This window comes from Saccopteryx leptura, chromosome 4 (assembly GCF_036850995.1).
Source record: "Saccopteryx leptura isolate mSacLep1 chromosome 4, mSacLep1_pri_phased_curated, whole genome shotgun sequence".
Classification (NCBI taxonomy): Eukaryota; Metazoa; Chordata; class Mammalia; order Chiroptera; family Emballonuridae; genus Saccopteryx; species Saccopteryx leptura.
In genome coordinates, this window is record NC_089506.1 from 102,573,368 (window position 1) to 102,594,236 (window position 20,869).

Below are 20,869 nucleotides of genomic sequence, written 5' to 3' on the forward strand. Positions count from 1 at the left end.
CCAGGTACCCGACAGAACCTCTCTCACCTTCCCATCACACACTCATTGTTCTCCTTCCTTTCCCTCCCTCGCTGCTTGAAACAACCAGGCACTGTTCAGTTAGAGAACCCCTAAGCCTCCTGTTTGCCTGAACATGACAATTGCCCTCGTAGGTGTCTACTTTCACAGGTGTTTCAGCCTGGATTTCCTGTGCTCTTAGGTTGCTCCATTTAGATGTCCCAGCAGTGCCTCAAATTTGTCAAAGGAAACAAATCTCATTCTCTCTGCCCCACTTCTCTGTCTCTCTGGGGATGCGTATCATCTTGGAGTTGTCAACAAATCATCCCTTCCCTTAACACCCCACTGCTGAGCTGTTGCCAAATTCTGATTATTCCTCTTTCACCTTTCTTAGTGCATTGCTCTCTCTGCCTCCTTTGAATCAATTAACCCCAATCAGGACATTAATGAGCACAGGTTATGGAAAATTACTCCAGCTTCTGATAACTGTCAGCTTCGCAGTTCCCACCTTAACTCAATGAACACAGTTGATGCTTATGAAATCTCCCTACCTACCCCCCATCACCACTACCCATTTCTGTATTAGAGCTTAGAAAACAGCACTGGCTAGGGAGCCACCCAGAGTCAAGAAATAAATGCTGAGCTCACTGCCTTTGGCAAATGGAACTACTAAGTTTATAACCAACGTGAGAGTCAGGGTAAAAGGTGATGCAACAGACTGCTGCCGGGGTTGGGCCAACATAATTAAACCCCATAGGGTTGGGGTGGGTGTCCCTAGTGATAAGGTGAACACCCCACATCCACTGTCAAATGCTGCATGGTCTGGACTACATCCTGACAGGCATCCATTTTCTGCCATCCCATAACTCCGTTTTTGAGTTTCCAGTGGTAACGCTAATGCAGGTGACATCCCTCAAACCAACCTGCTGTCCTGACAGGCAGAAATCCTCCCCCACACACATCAGACATACCCCAAGGGCTCTCTGTTTCCAATTTAAGATCAGAGGGTGGTGACACAAGGCAGCCAGGCAGAGCACGGGCCTCAGAGAGAAGCTGCTGTTCTCCACAGGCCCTCCTCATCTCTGTTTTTGAAACTTCCTCTTAGAAAGTCCGGAGAAAAAATGGCAGAGAGGCCAGAACCAGCATGAGCCACTGCTGGATTTGGCAAACAGCTCGTAGTAATAACCAATCCTGGCTCTTCCATCTCCCTCGAGAAGAAAACTAGGGAAAATATGGCCCGTGGTTAAGAATAGGACCGTCCTAAAGAGGAATCTGGTTTTGCCCTTGGCTTCTGAGAAGAGATCTACGTCATACCTGAGAGGAGTATCTTTGTGTGGGGCAGGGGCTGACCACACCTGATAGTTTGGGTGGTAGTTGACCCAGCCAGAAAGCCCAGCCATGTCACTTAGGATGGGGTCTCTGAGTCAGTTGTTATCAGTCAGTCTAGAACCTGAGTTACCACATGGGCAATCATTCAATCATTCATGCTTACATAATGAAGTCCCAATAGAAACTTAAATGAGCTTCTCTAGTTGGCAATATTCTAGGTATATTGTCACATGTCCCTACTGGGAAGGTGATATAATCTGACTCCACAGGGAGAAAGGACAACAGAAGTTTGGTATTTGGAACCCTCCCAGATTCTGCCTTATGTTTCTCTTCCTCTGGCTTATTTTAATCTGTGTTCTTCCAGAGGGTTCTGTGGGTAGTCTTGGCACATCTTCCCCCCTGACGGTGGTTTGAGGAAGACCTCCCTCCCAAACTTACAGTTAGTGTCAGAAATGAGAACAGTCTTTGGGATTGTGCTCTCAAACTTTGCAATTTGGCCAACTACAGGCACATGGGCTGAATGTGAAGTATAATGTGACATACATTAGTCCACAAGGAAGCTATATTATATGACAAAGTTCCTAAATTCTGAAAATAAAGTTATGGAAGCCATCTAAAGAGGTCTGTTAAAACATTCTCATCTCCCTACGAAAGTGGAGTTGGTGCTGGCCACAAGCAGAAGACCAGACCAGAAGATTCTCCAAGTCCCTCCAATTCAGGCAGTCTCCTCCTGGGGGTAGAACTGTCTCCATGCTTAAAATGAAATTCAAACTTTTTATCTTGTTTATGTGTGTGTGTGATTCCCCAAGTAAAATGTCAATCTAGATGAGTGCTTGCACATAGCAGGCACACTATAAAGGCTTGTTGAATAAATGAATAGCTCAAGTAAAGGAATATAAAAATACTTATTTTGCCAATAAGACTTTATGTCTGATTTAATTTTTTTATCATTTCTTTATTGAAATACAATTCACATACCATAAAATTCAGCCTTATACAACTTGAGGGGGTTTAGTATATTCACAAAGCTGTGCAACCATCACTAGTATTGAATTTCTCTGGCTCTATTTTAATCCCTGTTCCTCCCCTCCCTCTTCACTATGTGGTTCTAATGAGGACTGCCAATCATAATACCCTATGTGCTTTAACCATAAGGGAGCACAGGACCTGTGTGAGGCCGCCTTCCTCCCCAGCACTTTCCAACAGAAACTGAGAAAGGCCTTCCCTCTCGGTTGGAGAAGCTGTGAAGAATGAGCCTGGAGCTGGCGGTGCCCGGGGCCCCTGCCATGTGGAAGCAGCTGGTCCGTAATAGGTGAGAATATATCTGACACACAGAGACAGGCAACACAGTTTTGGTTGTCCCTGAGGCAGGCCGCACGACTCTACTTCCCACATCTTGGTTATGTAAGCCAACGATTCTCTCTTGGGCCTGGACTAGTTCCAGTGGTTGTCTATAACTTGGAACCTAAGGTTTTCCTTGGGAAAGTGCAGTTCTTGTCAGGTTCGTACATTCCCTTGACACATGTGCTTTAAGTATTTACTGGGTGCAGGGCAGTGGCCCTGGAGTGGGGCCATGGCAGTGTGGTAAATTCAACAAGAGGGAAAAGCATCTTACACCTCCTGCCAGTGGGGCAGGAGAGACCTTCGGAGGACATAACATCTAGGCTCAGACCTGAAGTTAGAGAGGAGTCTGTGTCAGTAGAGATGGTCACAGGATGCTAAAGAGAATCTTCCCATTGGGAAGAGAGGTAAGGAAAGCTACATGAAGGATGTAACACTTGGATGAGGCTTTAAAGCATGGAGATACGGTGCAGATACTTAAAGAGCATGAGAGCATTTCAGTAGAGAAAGAACTGAGAAAAGACCAGAGACAGGACACAAGGAGAAATGAATGACTGTGGTTCATGGTGGGAAGAGATAGGAATTTGGCTGCCAAGGCAGGTTGGAAGCATGGCGGGCCAAGGTCCTAGGCTCTGGGTGCAGGGGAGCAGCATACTCCGCTCCGCTCCACGCTGTGACAGGCAGCAGAATGTGACACGGAGAACAGACGTGAGGTGGGGGACAGAGAAACTAGTTCAGTGCTTACTGTGATAGTCTAAGAAACAAAACAATCTGACCCAGCACAGTGACAGGGGAAATAGATAAGAACATGTGTGGGTTCCACGGAAGAGGTAGAAATGACCCGATGTAATTAGCACTGTAATTAGAAGTGGAGGAAAAGGAGGAACTCAACATAATAACGATGATGGTGGTGGTAGTGATGGCAACCAGTGTTCATGGGCCCTAAACTGGGCCAAACGCTTTATAGGCATTAGCTCATCTACTCTCCACCACCCTATTATTCTGTCCTATTGTTACCACCATCTTAGAGGTGAGGAAACCGAGGAACAGAGAGATGAACTAATTTGTGCAACAGAACCTGAATGAAACTTAAAAAAATAAGAAATCGAAGCAAAAGAGGGTTTGGAAGGGGAGTGAGGCCATCTTCGCGGAGACTAAGTGCAAGTTCAGCTATCTGGATGAAGCTGAACCCTGAACTTCAGTTTAAATGTGTTACGGCCAAAAGGCAATAATAGCCTTACCTGTGTTTTCTTCCTGAGTAGACAACAAAGTAGACAATACCAAGCTTTCTTAAATCAGAGTAGATTATCCTGACTGCTGCCCCCATCCACCTTGCCCATCACTCTGGGACGAAAGGAAATTAGATTCATCTAATAAGCTTTGTTTTTCACAAAGCTATGTGGGATGATTACCCAGTACCCTGTGGTCTTCTAGGTGTTTGCAAATTGATTTTTTGGATGATTTGTTCCAGTGATTTTCCAAGTATTCAGTGTTTTTCCAAGTTCTTCGGCTTGACAATATGAGTTAAAATTCATATTTGCCTTCCCTGTCTTATATTCATATGAAGTTTTAAGGCTGTTCTTATTTCAGCTCTTTTTTTGCGTGAAGTATATATCTCTGAAGGAATATACATACAATATATAATTATAAATAAAAATGTGAATGAGCATAAGGTGATCTTCATGCAGAATCATTCGGAGTTTACCACCGTATGCATAAATGGAAGAATGTATGCCTGTTTCAAATATCTCAAATAAATGATCACTTTCTAGAAATGTTTATATCATGACTAAAACCTCAAAAAGGAAAATTGTTCTGTGTTCATGTAGCTATCCTGTAAACGGTAACCAAAAGCAAGTTACAAAGAATTTTTAAAATTTCTCTTCTCTCTACCCAATCCCTTTCACAGATGCTAGAATTTAAAGTATCAATAGTATTTGTCCAGGATACCATGCAGAGATTCTAATTTTTGTTGGATACATTCTAAAGTCTAATGCTAGGTAATTAGAGAATAAAATTTCAGACCTGATGTTTCAGGAGGGGCTCTATAAAATGACTTTTTAGGGCCTTTGTAGCTCAAATAGTCAGTGGATCTAAAAATTGATTATGAGGATGATTAATGAAAATTATTTCAAAATGTTTTGCAAAAATGCGAGACTATAAAAATACCAAATTTATTTTAACTCAAGCAACCATCTCCCCACAAAGGTAAACTTTTTATTAAGTACTTATTTACTATGTACTTTGGCTCAGTATCCAATTGTTTAGAGATAACCACAGTTGCAGGTTTAATCCTGGGTGAGAGCACATAATAATCAACAATTGAACGTATAAATGAGTGGAACAAGTTGATATTTCTCTCTCTCTCTCTCTCTCTCTCTGTCTTTCTCCAAAATCAATAAAAAAAATAAGAATTAAAAACAAAAATGTATCAACTATGCTCTGAGTTTCCTAAGTATCACAAGTACCCAAAAAAGCTTTTTGTCAAATCCATAAAGCCAAAAATCTATCTTATGGAAATGAATAATTAATAGAATGAATTGATTTGAATGATACTCACCTGCCATATGAAAACAAAAGCAAGTTTTAAAACAAACAACAAAAACCACACAGCTCTTCAGTAACAGCCCTCTCCATCGGCTACCCTCTTTCCCCATTTAGGCCCAGGAGCCCAGAGGACTGCATTATCACTGCTTCCCTAGACACTAAATATACCCTAAATAATGTCTTTGTTAAATGCACTACTAAGAATGTATCATCAGTTTCCTATTAGGCCGTGGTTAATACAGGCATAATAATATTACCTAATAATACAATAAAGATTATATTGAAAAAAAGGTGTGTAAGGCATTTAGCCTGGGTCATAGTACATGCTCAATAAACATTACCTATATGCGATGGGAGAGGATAGAGTGGTGGCCTGAAATGCTGGGGACCCCGAGGTCACTGGCTTGAGCCTGGGCTCACCAGCTTGAGAGCGGGGTCTCTGACCTGAGAGTGGGATCATAGACGTGATCCCATGGTCACTGGCTTGAGCAAGGGGTCACTGGCTCTGCTGGAGGCTCTATCAAGGCACATATGAGGAAGCAATCAATGAACAACTAAGGTGCCGCAATGAAAAGTTGATGCTTCTCATCTCTCTCCCTGTCTATCCCTGTCTGTCTGTCTGTCTCTCTCTCTCTCTCTCTCTCAAAATAAATAAATAAATAAATAAATATTACCTAATATTATTATTGTTATTACCTATTATTTATTTTCCTATCAATTCTGTCCTACTTGATCAGCTAAATACAAATTACCAGCTGATGATCAATTTCTCCTCCAAGCTCTTTATTGGGAATTTTCAATTTGTATACATTTAGCCTAGTATTTGTCTCATGAAGGATGACATTTGTTTTTGTGTCCCTTAAAATACCAAGGGACTTTAAAAATAGAGCAAATTTCAAACAAAGTAATATGACACCAAGTCTTCTGCAGTCATTTATGGGTGTTAATGGCAGTCTAGGAACAAATTGGGGAATATCAGAGTTCAACACCACTGGGAAAGGAGTGTGGCTTCCAAACACTTGGAGGTTTTTCCCAATAGCAAGTGTTCGGAGAGGTGAGAAGGATCAACGATTGCAGAAGAGGCTGCACTTACTTGGGTAACAGTTTAAAAACTGACTCCTCACTTCAATACTAAGGTTTCTAATTCTAGTTAAGTAGATCATGAATTCTTGAAGTTTTTTAAACAGAATGTGTCAAATAAGTACGTTAGAGTGAGCTAAGAAAGTTATTTGGCACTCCTCAATATTTGTAATATCCTAATTTTATATTTTCACCCCCTCCCTTCCCCTCAATAACTGGCTTAGTGAGCTCTTTGAATCGCAAACACATCAATTGTACACAAAACTACTCTGGCCTTAACAATATGGTTTTTTTTCTGGAATTCTTGCTGTCCTCAAAGGAATGGCTTTAGGCAACTTGAAAATCCCTACAATATCCTAAAATGCGTCTTAGGGAGAGAACTTTTTGATCATTTGCTCCATATCCACAGCACAAGGGGAAATTACGGCAGAAAAACCAAGTGGAACACCTATTTTAGTATGGGACTGGTTGTCTCTCCGCTTTTTTTTTCCACCTTATTTTTTCACCTTATTTTGAAAGCTGTCTTCACACGGTTTGGAGTTATCACCTTTCCGTCTGCTTTACCAACACGCCAGATCCGGGCAGACCCGTTCCCCTCAGCCTGCTCTGAAACCGGGTTAGAGCGTTTTCTGAAAAGACCAGTCTTCTCATTGCTCAGAAATCCTGAATTCATGCTTAAAAGGAGAAGAAAACAAAAAGGTATGTTGGCGTTCCCACACCGGGAGTCGAACCCGGGCCGCCTGGGTGAAAACCAGGAATCCTAACCGCTAGACCATGTGGGAGACGACAAGCAAAGTAGCAAGAGTATGTATATTGAGTCTTTCTTAACCGCTTCCTCCCGCCTCTCCGTGGCGATCCTCTGACTGTAGATTTGCTTTTGCGCCTGCGCCGTTCCTCTGCCCGCACTGCACGCTTTCGCTCACTACACAGGGCTTTCGAATCTCCTTCTACGCTAGTGTCTTTTGTGACCTCATCCAGTCGCCTGATTCTAGGCTCCACGTATACTCCAGCGTAGTCATTCAGAATGCCTCACCAGAGTGCAAAGCACCGGTGCTTGGGTTTTAGACGCGTTAATAAGAGAAGCTGTGGGGAGTCCTGAAACCGCCACCGCTGCAGCCAAAACGGAGCTGGCGGCCGGGGGACCCGCGCGTCCCGGGGCGGGCTGCCGCCTCCAGAGCACCGCTGCCGGCACGGCGCCGGCGGCCCCGTGTGTGCCCTGCGCTCAGGCGAACGCACTGGGCGCGCCCGCGGGACAGACTGTGCCACAAAGTCCCGCGGTCTCCATGACGCCCGGGGCTGGACGCAGGCCCCGTCCGGTCCCCTTAAAGTTGCTCTTTCCTGAAACAGGGCTGCCTAGAAGCCTGGAGCAGTCCAGGTTGTGTTGACTCGACGGCAAAAGGCCGATTGTGTCCCTGAAAGTTAGGCAGCGGCGTGGTCTGTACCGCTGCTTGTAAAGCTGGAAAAGTCCCTCACCGCAGGCAGTCGTAATGGATGGGAAGTCCTTGCGCTTTGCAAACCCGCTCTCGATTTGAAGCGGCATTTCATTGGAGCAATTTATGCGGTAGCAATATACTGTTTGGATTAGGAAAGGACATACAAAGAATCCGTTATGCGGGACAGCTAGCGTGGGAGAGCTGTGGTTTTGGTGTCCTCGCTGTGGCTTAAGCTACACAGAAGTAGTCTTTACTAGCGACGGGCACTTTGGAGCCCATTTAAAAGCTGATTCTGGTTCCTGTTTCTCCCTCCTCACTCCCACCTGCCAAAGGGACTTAGAAAGACCTTGCTTTCTCTGTGAGGCTCCGTAAGGCTTCAATTGTAATCTGTATCAGTGAGAGGAGAGACCCCCGAAAGAGAAAGTATTCTATTCATTCTATTCTATTAACACGGATGAAGCTCCCTGAAAAGGATTGACCACGGTCCACATTATTGAAACAAGCTCTGAAGAAAAACTAGATCCCATTGATTATAAATCTACTGTGTGTATTAGACGTTCAAATGTTTCCTCACTTAATCCTCACAGTATTCCTGTGTTATCTGCATCTTTGATGATTCTTCCTATGCTATCTTAGCATCTTTGAACAGTTTCATTTGTTTGTTTTTCAATCACTGAGACAGATGCCTTCCTTTGGGGAACATCTGTTTTGGAACACTAAAGAAAACTCTCTGAAACAAACCTCATCAAATATACAACATCCTGAGATTTTACATGTACCTTTCAGTTTGTATTTCCACTTGATGAGAAAAATATTTTAAGTTTTTTGTTTGTTTTGTGACAGAGAGAGAGAGGGACAGACAGGAAGGGAGAGAGATGGGAAGCATCAATTCTTCTTTGTGGCATCAAGTCGCTCATTGATTGCTTTCTCATGTGTGCTTTGACCAGGGAGCTACAGCAGAGCGAGTGACCCCTTGTTCAAACCAGCGACCTTGGGCTCAAACCAGCAACCATGGGGTCATGTCTATAATCCCACATTCAAGCCAGCAACCTGGAGGTTTCAAACCTGGGTCCTCTGCATCCTAGTCCAACGCTCTATCCACTGAGCCACCACCTGGTTAGGCAAGTGTTTTTTAGTTTTAATGATAAAAGTTACCAATGTAACCCAGACATTAGACAGGCACCATTCTTAGGGTATTGCCAAAAGGCAACTTTTGTCTCTTATCACCAAACTGAAATTTGTTCACTTTTTCCCTTGCTACTGGATGAAAACTTGAACAATAACAGAAAACACTGTCATCATTTTAAATGATAAAGCACAGTCAAGGACAATATTCTCTTCAACAATTTAATCTTTATACTAGTTCTTCACCATCCCAGTTTGGGCATGATTTCAGGCTAGGGGTAATGGTGAGGAGAATGGGGTTCTTGCTGGCTCATAATTGTGTGCTTCTCTTCCCAACTCTGTGTTGAGTGATATCACATTGGTAGCCTGAGGTGGCCACGCTGGGAGTATTTACATCACAGAAACAGGCAAACGGTCCAAGACAGGGAGGGCTTTTTGCCTTGGAGAGTTAGTACACTGGTCAAAAATAGTGATGTGATGGTTAAATATTTATCATTATTGATAAATATATTTTCTGGACAACAGGGTCTGCTGTCCAGAAAAGAAGTTGTGATCCACTTCTCATTTCTTTGTTCTCATTTTCTCCCTGCAAAACTCCAAGGCCCTCCAAGATAGGAGTGTAAAGAAAGGTGAACCAAAAGTTCCTCGTGGACTTTTGGTCAAAAAGGGTTGACCCTTTTCCCCAGTGAGTTCCTCAGAGGCGTCCTTGCTTGGGCCCTTGGACAGCGCTTCCAGAAGGCGAGCAGTGTTCTCCCAGGGTGGGTCTCACACCAGTGGTACCAGGATCAACAATGGCTTTGTTTAACTGCAGATCCACTTAGTTTAATTGCAGATTCTGCAAATGAGAACTTCTGGGAGCAGGGCCTGGGGTCTGAATTTTAACAAGCACTTCTTCCCACCCCCCAAATTATTCTGATGCCACTAGAAGTTTATTTTCCTTTTTATTGAACTTACTGGAGTAGCACTGGTTAACAAAATTATTGACGCCACTAGAGTTTGTGAAACCAAACTACATGACAGTAAATTCCCTGCAATCTCTAAAAGACCAGGATCCCTAAAAGACCATTTTTGTCATTTCACTTTCCTGCTCAAGAAACTGAAAATAGCTTCTGGTTCCCCTGTTGAGTAGAATCTAAACTCTCTGGCCCAGCTTGCCAGCCTTTCCATCACCCAGCTTCACATAACCTGCTAATGTTATCCCCCCTCAGAGAGCACATGCCGGATCACCCACTTGCTCTGGCCTGTTTGTCCTTCATGCTTTCCTGCTCTGATCCCTTTGCACCACTTCCTTCTGTCCTGCCATCCCCACTCTTCTTTCCACGTTGGACCCCAACTCCAAGGCTAGCTCAGCCCCATGAAACTATACCTAGGGTCCTCCTAGTCACAGGTCACTCCCGTTTCCTCTGAATCCCAAAGTATAGGCCTTTTAAAAATGTGATGGAAGCATGTGCCTTATCACTTATTTAATAAGAAAGTCTATGAATAAAAATTAGATTCCATAAACCCCCTGGGAACCCAATCCTTCACTCAGTCATTCTGCCAAGTAGTCCTTCCTTTTATCTAACGTAAATACTTCCTGCTGTACTTCTATGTGAAAGCTGCCCCATTTTAACCACCAGCATGAACAAAATGTTCCTAGGAGGAGGAAAAAAAACACAAATTTTGAAGTTTAGCCAGACCAGTAAGTGAGCTGCATTTCTTTAGTTTCACACACACAAAGAAAGCCGCCTTGTTGACACAAGGACCAGCTAGTCCTTTCCCATGCGTCTAAGGCTGACTCTCACCGGGCAGCTCTCCCATTCTGTCCACCATTTGATACTGGAGAAAAGCCCCAAACATATTGTACCTGCCTGGCATCTACATTAGCTAAAGTGGTGGGTGCCATTCAGGGCCTTGCCCACCAGTCATTTAGGAGCTAGATGGTTTCTATTTCAGTGGGCTCAGGAGTCACCTTTATAAGGGCATCAAAAGTAAACACCAATTAAATTCTACTCTCCCAAGGAGAGCTCTGGCCACTACAAACCCAGCCTATAGCACAAAGTTAACTTCAAAGTTCTTTCAGGTAACAGCACCTGCCCCAGTTGTGGTGAGTTATTCTTCATGGCCTAACACAAGGCTCAGTTTCTAAAATTGGATCTGAGCTCAGGAGGCCCATTGGGATGACGGAGCTTCCTCAGGGCTTGTTTAGATTATATAATTGTGTCCTTCACCTCTCCCTCAAATCTAGCAACTCCTACTTGTTCTATGAATCAGGGTAATTACCCCTGAGCCCCCCAAATTGGGTTAGGTTCTGTAGGTCCACCCATCAATCATTGGAAGCAGATGAATTTCCCATCTTCCCTCTGCTGTAAACTCCTGGTGACAGAGTCTGGGTCTTATTTTATTGTATCCCCGCTTCTAGCACAGTGCTTGGCACACCTAATCTTTACTGAATGAATCTATTTCCTAAAATATTTTTGTTTCTTTAGGGACCCTCCTATAAAAGTTACTTTTCCTCTTTAATCAGCAAATAAGAAGATATAGTCCCTGGCTGGATAGCTCAGTTGATAGAATGTCAACCTGAGCACAAAGGTGCTGGTTCGATCTTTGGTCAGGGCACATACAGGAACAGATCAATGTTCCCGTCTCTCTTTCTACCTTCCTCTCTCTCTAAAATCAATCTTTTGATTTTCTCTTTTTAAAGAAAATATTCCTCAGACAGGTAAAACTAACTCCAGAGCACGGCATCTTTCCCAGCACACCAGTGGCACTCACTACACGTGTAGGTGGTTGCTTCCTTGACTCATTCATTCATTCATTCAGTAATCAATCAATCAGCCAATCTCAAGGAATAGTCTTGGTTTCCACTTAGCACTTGAATGGCAAAGCAACTCACTGAGTGTCTCTGTGGGCTGTAATTTTAATATCTGAGCAACCCCACCGGCCGCTCCCCCTCCTCCAGTGGGTCCACCGTTCGGCCACTGCTCCTGCTTGGAACTGGCCAGTCCAAAGTCACTGGGACGCCAGGGGAAGATGTGGAAGAAACGTCTGAAGACAAGGGAGAGGAGGGAAGCAGCAGGGGCTGCCAGGAAACCCGCACCTGCTCAGGGTCTGCCAAGGAGAAGGGCTGGGACAGCTGCGTTGGAACTAGCAGAACCGACGCCCTCCCTTTAACATTTCATGGAACACTGGTTTGGTGGTGATGAACTTATTTGCTTTTTTCTTCTCTTTTTTTTTTTTTCATATTTTACAAATTGCTTTTATGGGAACGTGTGGGGTAATTGGGCATATTGATAAGTGGACTTAATGTTGGGAGGTGCACCTGAGAGGCAGAGGGCAGAAGCTGGAATTTGGAGAGGGAGAGTCCTAGTCAGGGAAGCCCAAGTGGAAATATGGGACATCAGAAAGGGATGGCAGGGGCCGCCACGGGGGAGCCCGGCCTGGCCTTGCACTCATACCCCAGCTCTGCACCCCCAGGCACAAGCAGCTCAGTGTCATGCAGAAGCTGGCTTCACAGGCCAGGAACACCGCGGCAGCCCCCTCCTCGGCTGGCTGGCCCATGTGGCTCAGGAGCTGGTCATTGTGCCCTCTTAACTTGTGGTCTTGGGGTCAGGCATTGAGGCTGCCAGCTCCTCCCACAGTGGGGTCCAGATGTTTCCTGGGGAGATACAGTTGACTCTGATGCCATATTGACTCTCATCAAGGGCCAAGGCCTTGGTCATGGCTGTTACTGCCCCCTTTCAGGCAAACAAACAGCAAAGTGGCCCTCACAGTGGCGGGCAGGCAATCGCCATTTGCAATCCCCCATCTCTCATCTGGTGATGATCTTCTTTAGTTTTTTCTTGTCTTTTTGTGTTCTTTGATTCTAAATGATAGTCTTGATGGGTAAAGTAGTCTTGGTTGTAGGTCCTTGCTTTTCATCACTTTGAATATTTCTTGCCAACCCTTTCCGGTCTGCAAAGTGTCTGTTGAGAAATCTGCTGGAAGTCTTTTGGGAGCTCCCTTGTAAGTACTGGACTGCTTTTATCTTGTGTTTTAAAATGCTATCTTTGTGCTCTGGTGGGATAGCTCAGTTAAGAGCTTTGTCCTGATACACAAAGGTCGCTGGTCCAATCCCTGCTCAGGGTATGTACAGCAATAGATCAATGTTTCTGTCTGTCTCTCCCTTTCTGTCTACAGTGCCACCACTGGTAAGGTTGGGTTTTGTTTTTTGAACACTTTGATATAGTAACAATTTAATTCTCACAAAGACCTACAAGCATAGCTACTGATATTATTCCTGTTTTACATATCAGAAAACTAAAACACAGAAAAGTTAAGTAATTTGCTAAAGTCTTACAACTTATTGATAATAGAAGCAGGATTCAAACCCAGGCATTTTGTCTGTCTAGAATTCGAACTATTATTATTAAACTGGCTCTACTGTTATACATATCGTATAAAATAGGGGACTGTTTTGACAGTAATAACAATGCCTTTAGTAAAAATGGCAACATACATTCTGAGGTCTGATGGCATCCTCAGGGGACATCGTAAAGAGGTTGTAGACTTTTCTTAAACCAATGAAAATAAACATTTCATCATCTAAGACTTGCTAGATGCTGACACTGGCACAGAGAAGACATCCCAGTCCCTCTTTCCTCATCATCTGCCAGTCTTCAAAAATATTACCTCCTACATGGCTGTCCAAAAATACATAAATGTTTTCTTCTCTCAACCCAGTCTAAGGTTAGAAATCTCCCAACTTTCTCCCCCAACTTCTACTCAGAAAGATCTTCATTATTGTTTACTGGTTCATTGATAGATTGATTGATATAAGGCATTTTCCCCTTCTGAAGCTACACCTACTTGTCATCTGCACATGGATGAGCATTTCCAACTTAACATGTTTAAACTGAGCCCCTGAGCTTCCGCCACCCTCACTCCCCAAAACCAGGTCTTTTGGTGTCTTCCCCATTTCCAAAAGCCTATTGACTCTATCATGAAAATATATTCAGAATTTGATCACTTCTCTCCATTCCTATTGCTCAAGTCACCATCACCTCCTACCTGGATTATTGAATCTCACTCTTGCTCTGCCTATAAACCCTCTCCCCCACAGCCTATTCTCAGCAAGGCAGCTAGAGGGATTCTTTTAAAACAAATCAGATCCTGTCACTCCTCTCTTCAAAGCCCTCCAATGGCTTCTCATCTTACTTAGAATAAATGTCAAATCCTGACTTTGGTCTACAAGGCCCTATGTGACAACCACCCCCTCCAATTCATTATCCCAAACCATTAGACCCTCATGAACAATAATAATATCTTTCTTTGGAGTCACTCTCAAGGTAATATAACTTCTATAAAGAGGACTAGGATATAATACTGAGTACAGGGTAAGTCAACCACTGATTACTGATCCAAGAGCAGTTGAGTATACTCGAAGCAATCTCCCCTTAAAATTAAAAAGCTATTCAGACTACATCAAAACAGTACTCTCTCTCACTGCCTGTTCCATTGAAGCCCATGTTCATTCCAGTCTACCTAAAAGGAAACACTCAACAGCATTTCCTAGTGACTCTCAAAAAGCAGATACACATTGGCATTGCTGTTAATCTCATTTCCTGATATGTCCCTGGGCAAAGTGCTGAGCAAAGAACAAACGATGCTTGTTAAAGTAGAAACAAATGCAAGGGGGGAGCTATGCAGCAGAGGAGTCAGAACTGGCAGCAGCAATATCCCTGCAGAAATAAATGAAGACCAACCAAAGGAGAAAAGCAAAAGCTGTTCATTCAGAATGTGCTAGAGCAAGGGAGTCCGCCACCGTCACTTGTGTTTGGCAGAAACCCAGAGGCAGGCAGAGGAGTGGGAGAGCTTTATGGTGGGACATATAGCTTTACAGAAGCAGGACATGTGTGATTAGTTGAAGATGCATATTTGTTTTCTCTAGTTGGTTTTAAGGTGGAAATTGAAACAAGGGAAGTTGTCAGTTATTAATCAAGCACTGTCTATTTGGAGGTGATTGTTAACAGGAGTTATTGTTTAGCTTCCTGGATTGTCACTAGAGATAGCTGTCTGACTTCCTATCAGCCTGACTTACAGCAGGCTGGCTTCCTGGGCAGTTTATTGTAGATCATGGTTGGGTTTCCTGGGCAGGCTGCTGCACGTTGTGGGTCAGAGTTCTATATTTATGTATGGTCTGGCCTTGCCCATTTGTATACTCAGTCTCTCATTCCCAAGAGGACTAGCAGCCTGCTGACGTTTCAAAGACCCTCTTCAAGCCAAGACACACAATCCAGCTTCTCCTCACTCCTTCCTTCTGCTAGCCAGACTGGGCCCTCACCAAAAGCCCAGTGAGGCAGCTCTTCCCTTAGTTCAGGGGTCCCCAAACTTTTTACACAGGGGGCCAGTTCACTGTCCCTCAGACCATTGGAGGGCCAGACTATAAAAAAAAACTATGAACAAATCCCTATGCACACTGCACATATCTTATTTTAAAGTAAAAAACAAAACAGGAACAAATACAATATTTAAAGTAAAGAACAAGTAAATTTAAATCAATAAACTGACCAGTATTTCAATGGGAACTACGGGCCTGCTTTTGGTTAATGAGATGGTCAATGTCCGGTTCCATATTTGTCACTGCTAGATGTAACAAGCGATGTGACGTGCTTCCGGAGCCATGAGGCGTGCATCCCACGTCACTGGAAGTAGTACTGTATGTGAGTGATGCCATGCTTTGCGTCTCTCACTGACCACTAATGAAAGAGGTACCCCTTCCAGAAGTGCGGCGGGGGGCCGGATAAATGGCCTCAGGGGGCCGCATATGACCCGCTGGCCGTAGTTTGGGGACCCCTGCCTTAGTTCTTCCCGAAACATCCCTCCGCCCATCTGCTGGAGCGAGAACTCCCCTTTGCACTTTGTGTCACCCCCACACAGTCTCTGATAACAGGCCTCCCTGACACGCCAGGTCCCCTTCTCCTTCTGTGTTTACATGTCATTTATTTATATACAGGCACACTGATCATTGGGTATTAACATAAACAGCAGTGACTGCATCTGTTTCAAGACTGCCTGGGCCTGCAGAAGTGCCACACCCAGAGAGGTGTTCAGTAAATGGTTCTGATGATGGACGACTCCAGCTGCATCTCAGGAAAGCGGAGGGGCAGTCCCAGTCAACCAGGCAGGAGAGTTTCAGCTGGCCTGTTGAACTGGCAGTGGGCTCTTTTCTCAGGCCCTCTTCCTTTTTACATTTAGAAACATAGTAAAAGCATTTCCAAAATGGGTATACCCACTGTTTGGGGATAAAAGTTTCCCAGCTTTGTTTGAGCAATAGTAAAATTATTGTATATACAGATCTTATTTATATACTGATTTAATTAAGTGTTCATTTATGAAACTCTTAAACTAAAAGCGACATGACAATAATTAGAATAAAACAGGCCTTCCACGTTCCCACTCAGAACTACAGAATAACCTGGGTGAGCATAGTGAAGGCTATTGTAACAGGACCCTGGCTAACAGTGTCCTCCCTTCGGTCAGACTGCCGCCCAGGACACCTCAGGCCTAGTTATCCACCAGGAAAGACTGATGTGGCATGAGCTTTTGTCCAATTTCAGTTCTGGATTGTAAATACATTCCATTCAGTTAAAATAAATGAGTTTGGGGGAAAAAATATCCATTATAAATCTTTCAAATACTTATATGGTCAAAGTCAGTCACTGCTGTTTAAAAATGGCAACAATACACAGACTAGTGCTCTTTATTGAGATATTTGTCTAATTTATCCAGGTCCAAATTCTGGCTTCAAAAGAAATGGCCAGGAGGACCATTATATGTAAACACCAAATCTTAAAAGTGTAAAACTTTGCTGTTAATTTCGTAAGCCCTGAGTTCTTGCTCTCTGTGCACTCCCTCCTCTGAAACCCTCCCCTGGGTTCAGAAACCCATCACCTCTTTGGAACTCAGCCAAGGATCAGAAGGGATACAGATAATACATCAGGGGTCCCAAAACTATGGCCTGCGGGCCGGATGCGGCCCCCTGAGGCCATTTATCCGGCCCCCACCGCACTTCCGGAAGGGGCACCTGTTTCATTGGTGGTCAGTGAGAGGAGCACACATCCGCATCCTGTGCTCCTGGAGTACTGTGTGTGGCGGCGCCACAAAGCGCAACGTCGCTCATGTACAGTACTACTTCCGGTGACATGGGATGCACACGTCAAGGCTCCGGAAGCGCGTCATATCACTTCTTACGGCTAGCAGTGACAAATATGGAACCGGACATTGACCATCTCATTAGCCAAAAGTAGGTCCATAGTTCCCATTGAAATACTGGTCAGTTTGTTGATTTAAATTTACTTGTTCTTTATTTTAAATATTGTATTTGTTCCCGTTTTGGTTTTTTTTTTTCTTTAAAATAAGATATGTGCAGTGTGCATAGGGATTTGTTCATAGTTTTTTTTTTTATAGTCCGGCCCTCCAACAGTCTGAGGGACAGTGAACTGGCCCCCTGTGTAAAATGTTTGGGGACCCCTGTAATACATACTACTTCTCATTTGCATCATGCTTTACAATTTACAGGTCAGCTCAGACACAGTGAAGTCATGTGAACCGCAAATTGTGAGTGAGATATAATCAAACATTTGGGGTATTCTATCTTTTAAAAGATATATCAATCATTATCAGGGTGTGGGACAGACAGGAATTTTCACAAGCTCTATGAGATGCCCATAAAAGTATATGCAATCTAATAAAGTCACCAATGGGTGTGTCTCCCTGGGTCATATGAACCTGTTTCTTCCTGCCTCCATCAGCATATCCCACAAAACAGGTCAGGTAATTACCCACCATAGATGATTTCCAAGTCAGCTACCATGACTACTCCTTTCCCTGACCTAAAGAAAGATAAGTTCAAGTTAATGTTGGAGACTCCTCAGGCAACTGCCCCGCTGCCCCCAGGGAGTGAATTTTTCCCCCTCCCATTCTAACCTCCAGTCAGAGGCTTTTTGAAATCCTAAGCTGGCTCTTTCTGTCCTCAGCATGCTCCCTTCCTCAGCTGGTTCCATTTGGCTCTGCCAATAGGCGGCACTAGACAAAGACTGGGAGGCTGTTTGCTTTCTGTTCTCAAAGGTCACTGTGACCACACATTTCATCATAGCAGCAGCAGTTGCTGCCACCACTTCCAGGAGCAGATGATCTGCACCTCCCCTCCCTGCTTAGAGGCACCAGTGCTAACTGGCCACCATCTCCCCGTCAGAAGTCTGAGTGCCAGCTCCACAGTCTCCCGTTAAGTTCCTGAGGAGCCGGGACCAGCCAAGCAGGATCTCCTTCAGCCTGAGTCCCAGCTCTGCAGGGCCCTGCTCCAAGCATCGAAGTTTCAGACAATCCCAGCCTCTTACCTTTGTTCCCTCAGCCTTAGGAGTGATGGCTGTTTCCTATAATTCTAACCTCTGTGCCACCTCAGTACCCTCTGCCTTTTCTCCTCCCTAATTCCTGGATAACAATCCTTAACCTTGTTTCCTCTTAAAATACAAATGTGTTTCTGTCTCCAGATTGGCCTCTGACTGATATAAATACAATCTGGGAATGCCTATCCTGTCTTTCCCCCTCTGTTTGTATACTGTGACCCTATTCACCACCATCCGTTCAACTGTGTGCCAGGCACAGTGCTTATGGCTGGAACACGATAGAAAACACAAAATGGTAAGTTTTCTTAGACAGTAAATCTCAGAGTTTACAGTCAGTCTAGTGCAGAGAGACAAATTAGACAATCACACAAGTAAACATAAAACTGCAACTGTGACAATACTGAGCAGGCAGGGGCATCGTGTCAAGGGTGTAACAAAAGGAGGACCTGACCTTGTTAGGGAGGTCAGGGTAGCCTTTCCTGAGGAGTGATGATTGAACAGAGATCCAGCTTTAAGCAAGCAATAGCAAGACATCAGAGAAAAGGGAAGAGCTTTCTAGGCACGGGGAAGAGTCAGGCCTTTTGGCAAGAGGAAGCTTGGCCAGGAACCATGCTGGAGCTCCAAGGCTGGAGCGGCGCAAGATTAGGCAGCCTGCCCAAGATCACAATAAAACCAGGGTCAAAGAGTGGGGATGTTAGCCTAGATCTGCATACTGCTCGGCCATTTTCACTGTGTTACCAAGGCCCCGAGCCAGCAACCATTGTCTGCTTTCCACTCACAGCAGGCCATCAATTAATGCTCACTCCAAAGGAAGAAAACCACAAAGGAGAATGTGAAAGAGAAGTACAAAGGGTAGAGCCACAGAAACTGAAGACCTTGTCATGGAATTCAGTTTGTTGTTTCTTTAATGATTGTGCCCCATCTTGGTCTGCGGAACCTTGGGGATGGCCTGTCAGCAGTACTCAGTGGGGTCTCTGGGCCAGCAGTGGCGGAGGCGGTGGCATCATCATCATCATCTCCTGGGAATGACTGCAAATGCTCAGCTCCCACCCAAGACCTAGGAGTGTGAAACTTGGGAGGTGGGTCCTGGTAGTCTATTTTAATGAGCACCAGGGTTTCTACTGGTCACACAATGGTCTACATCAGTGGTTCCCAAACTGCCTGATCATCCTGATCACTGATGGAACTTGTTAAAATATCCTGTGCTATACCCCAATATCTACAGCAACCAGAATATTACATTTAGAGCTTCTAGTTTGCAACTTCTCTTTGGTCTGATTCTCGGACTTTCCTCACAGCATGAACCCTGAATGCCAGTCTTTGCTCCCATCTCAAACGAAGAAAACGAGACTGCCTCCCAAATTTTGGGGTAAGAACGTTTGTCATCCATCCACAAGTGTATGCACTGCTTGGGGAAGAGGATGAAGAGGCGCTGCATTATTTGACAAGAGTTGAAGTGACAGAATTTGAAGATATTAAATCCAGTTACAGAATAATTTTTATTTTGATGAAAATCCTTACTTTGAAAAGTTCTCTCCAAAAAATTTCATCTGAGGATGGTGATCCATCTTCCAAGTGCACTGAAATCAAATGGAAGTTTGTAAAGGATTTGACGAAGTGTTCAAGTCAAACGCAGAATAAAGCCAGCAGGAAGCGACAGCGTGAGGATGCAGAGAGCTTCTTGACCTGGTTTATTGGCCATGTTGATGCAGGTGCTGATGAGTTAGAAGTCATCTAAGATCCATTTGGCCAAATCCATTTAAGTGCAGTACTAAGTAACACTTTCTTCTTTTATTTCATATATTTTGTTATGCATTGGTAAAGTATACATGTGTTTCTTAATTAAAAACATGTCTTTTTTCATAATTTAGGATGGTTTGGGGATGTTTCACAGGGCTGGAATGGATTAAATCTACTTCAGTTATTTAACATGGGAGAGATTTGTTTGATATATGAGTTGACTAACTTCCGAGCTCGGTTACAGAACGAATTAAAATAAACTCTTATCTCAAGGTACCACTGTACTACTTAGTCCCTGACACGGGATGAAGAAGGGAAAGGAGAAGAAGATGATGATGATGAAAGTTGGAAGGTATTGATGAAGGGGATGAGGATGAAGGTGAAGAAAATGAAGATGATGAGGGGAGGAGGGGAGGAAGATGAAGATGACTGATGGAACACTGATATTGATAGATTCCAGCCCTCTTTTTGCATTCTCTCCAGTCCCTGGCAGCAAGTGCAGTCTTTTTTTTTTTTTCTTTTAAAACTAGTGCTCATTCACATGGGTCTCACCTGATTGGGGAAGGGGGCGTGCCTTAAGCAGAATACAGTAGAAAAAGAATCTCTGCCACTTCCTGTTCCAAATTCATTTCTGCCCCTTCCTGTCTCAACAAAAACTTCATGGAATTAACACCACCATGCTCTGTGGGGAAAAAAGAAAAACCTTTGCTGCCTTAGAGCTGCTGGAAGCTGGAGGGTACCAGGCCCCTTGTAGTAGTGCAGAGAATTCTAGCTTTTTTCCTTTCTCTGTATATCGGACTCAGAGATTACATTGTGTCTCTATGTGAATATGGACAGTTAGCATTTACCAACATGTATCTGTCTACTTTCTCCTGTTTAAAAAAAAAGGAAAGAAAAAAAATAACTAAAAAC

General features: G+C 44.1%; 1 non-coding gene and 1 pseudogene across 1 annotated transcript; one reads left to right on the plus strand and one right to left on the minus strand.

The window, feature by feature from the left end:
* The first annotated feature begins 2,576 nt into the window (after window positions 1-2,576).
* Window positions 2,577-20,390, plus strand: LOC136404209 (protein SET-like; annotated as a pseudogene).
* On the minus strand, window positions 7,005-7,076 carry TRNAE-UUC (transfer RNA glutamic acid (anticodon UUC)). The gene has a single exon. It is a non-coding gene; the product is annotated as a tRNA-Glu (tRNA).
* Window positions 20,391-20,869: the final 479 nt, after the last annotated feature.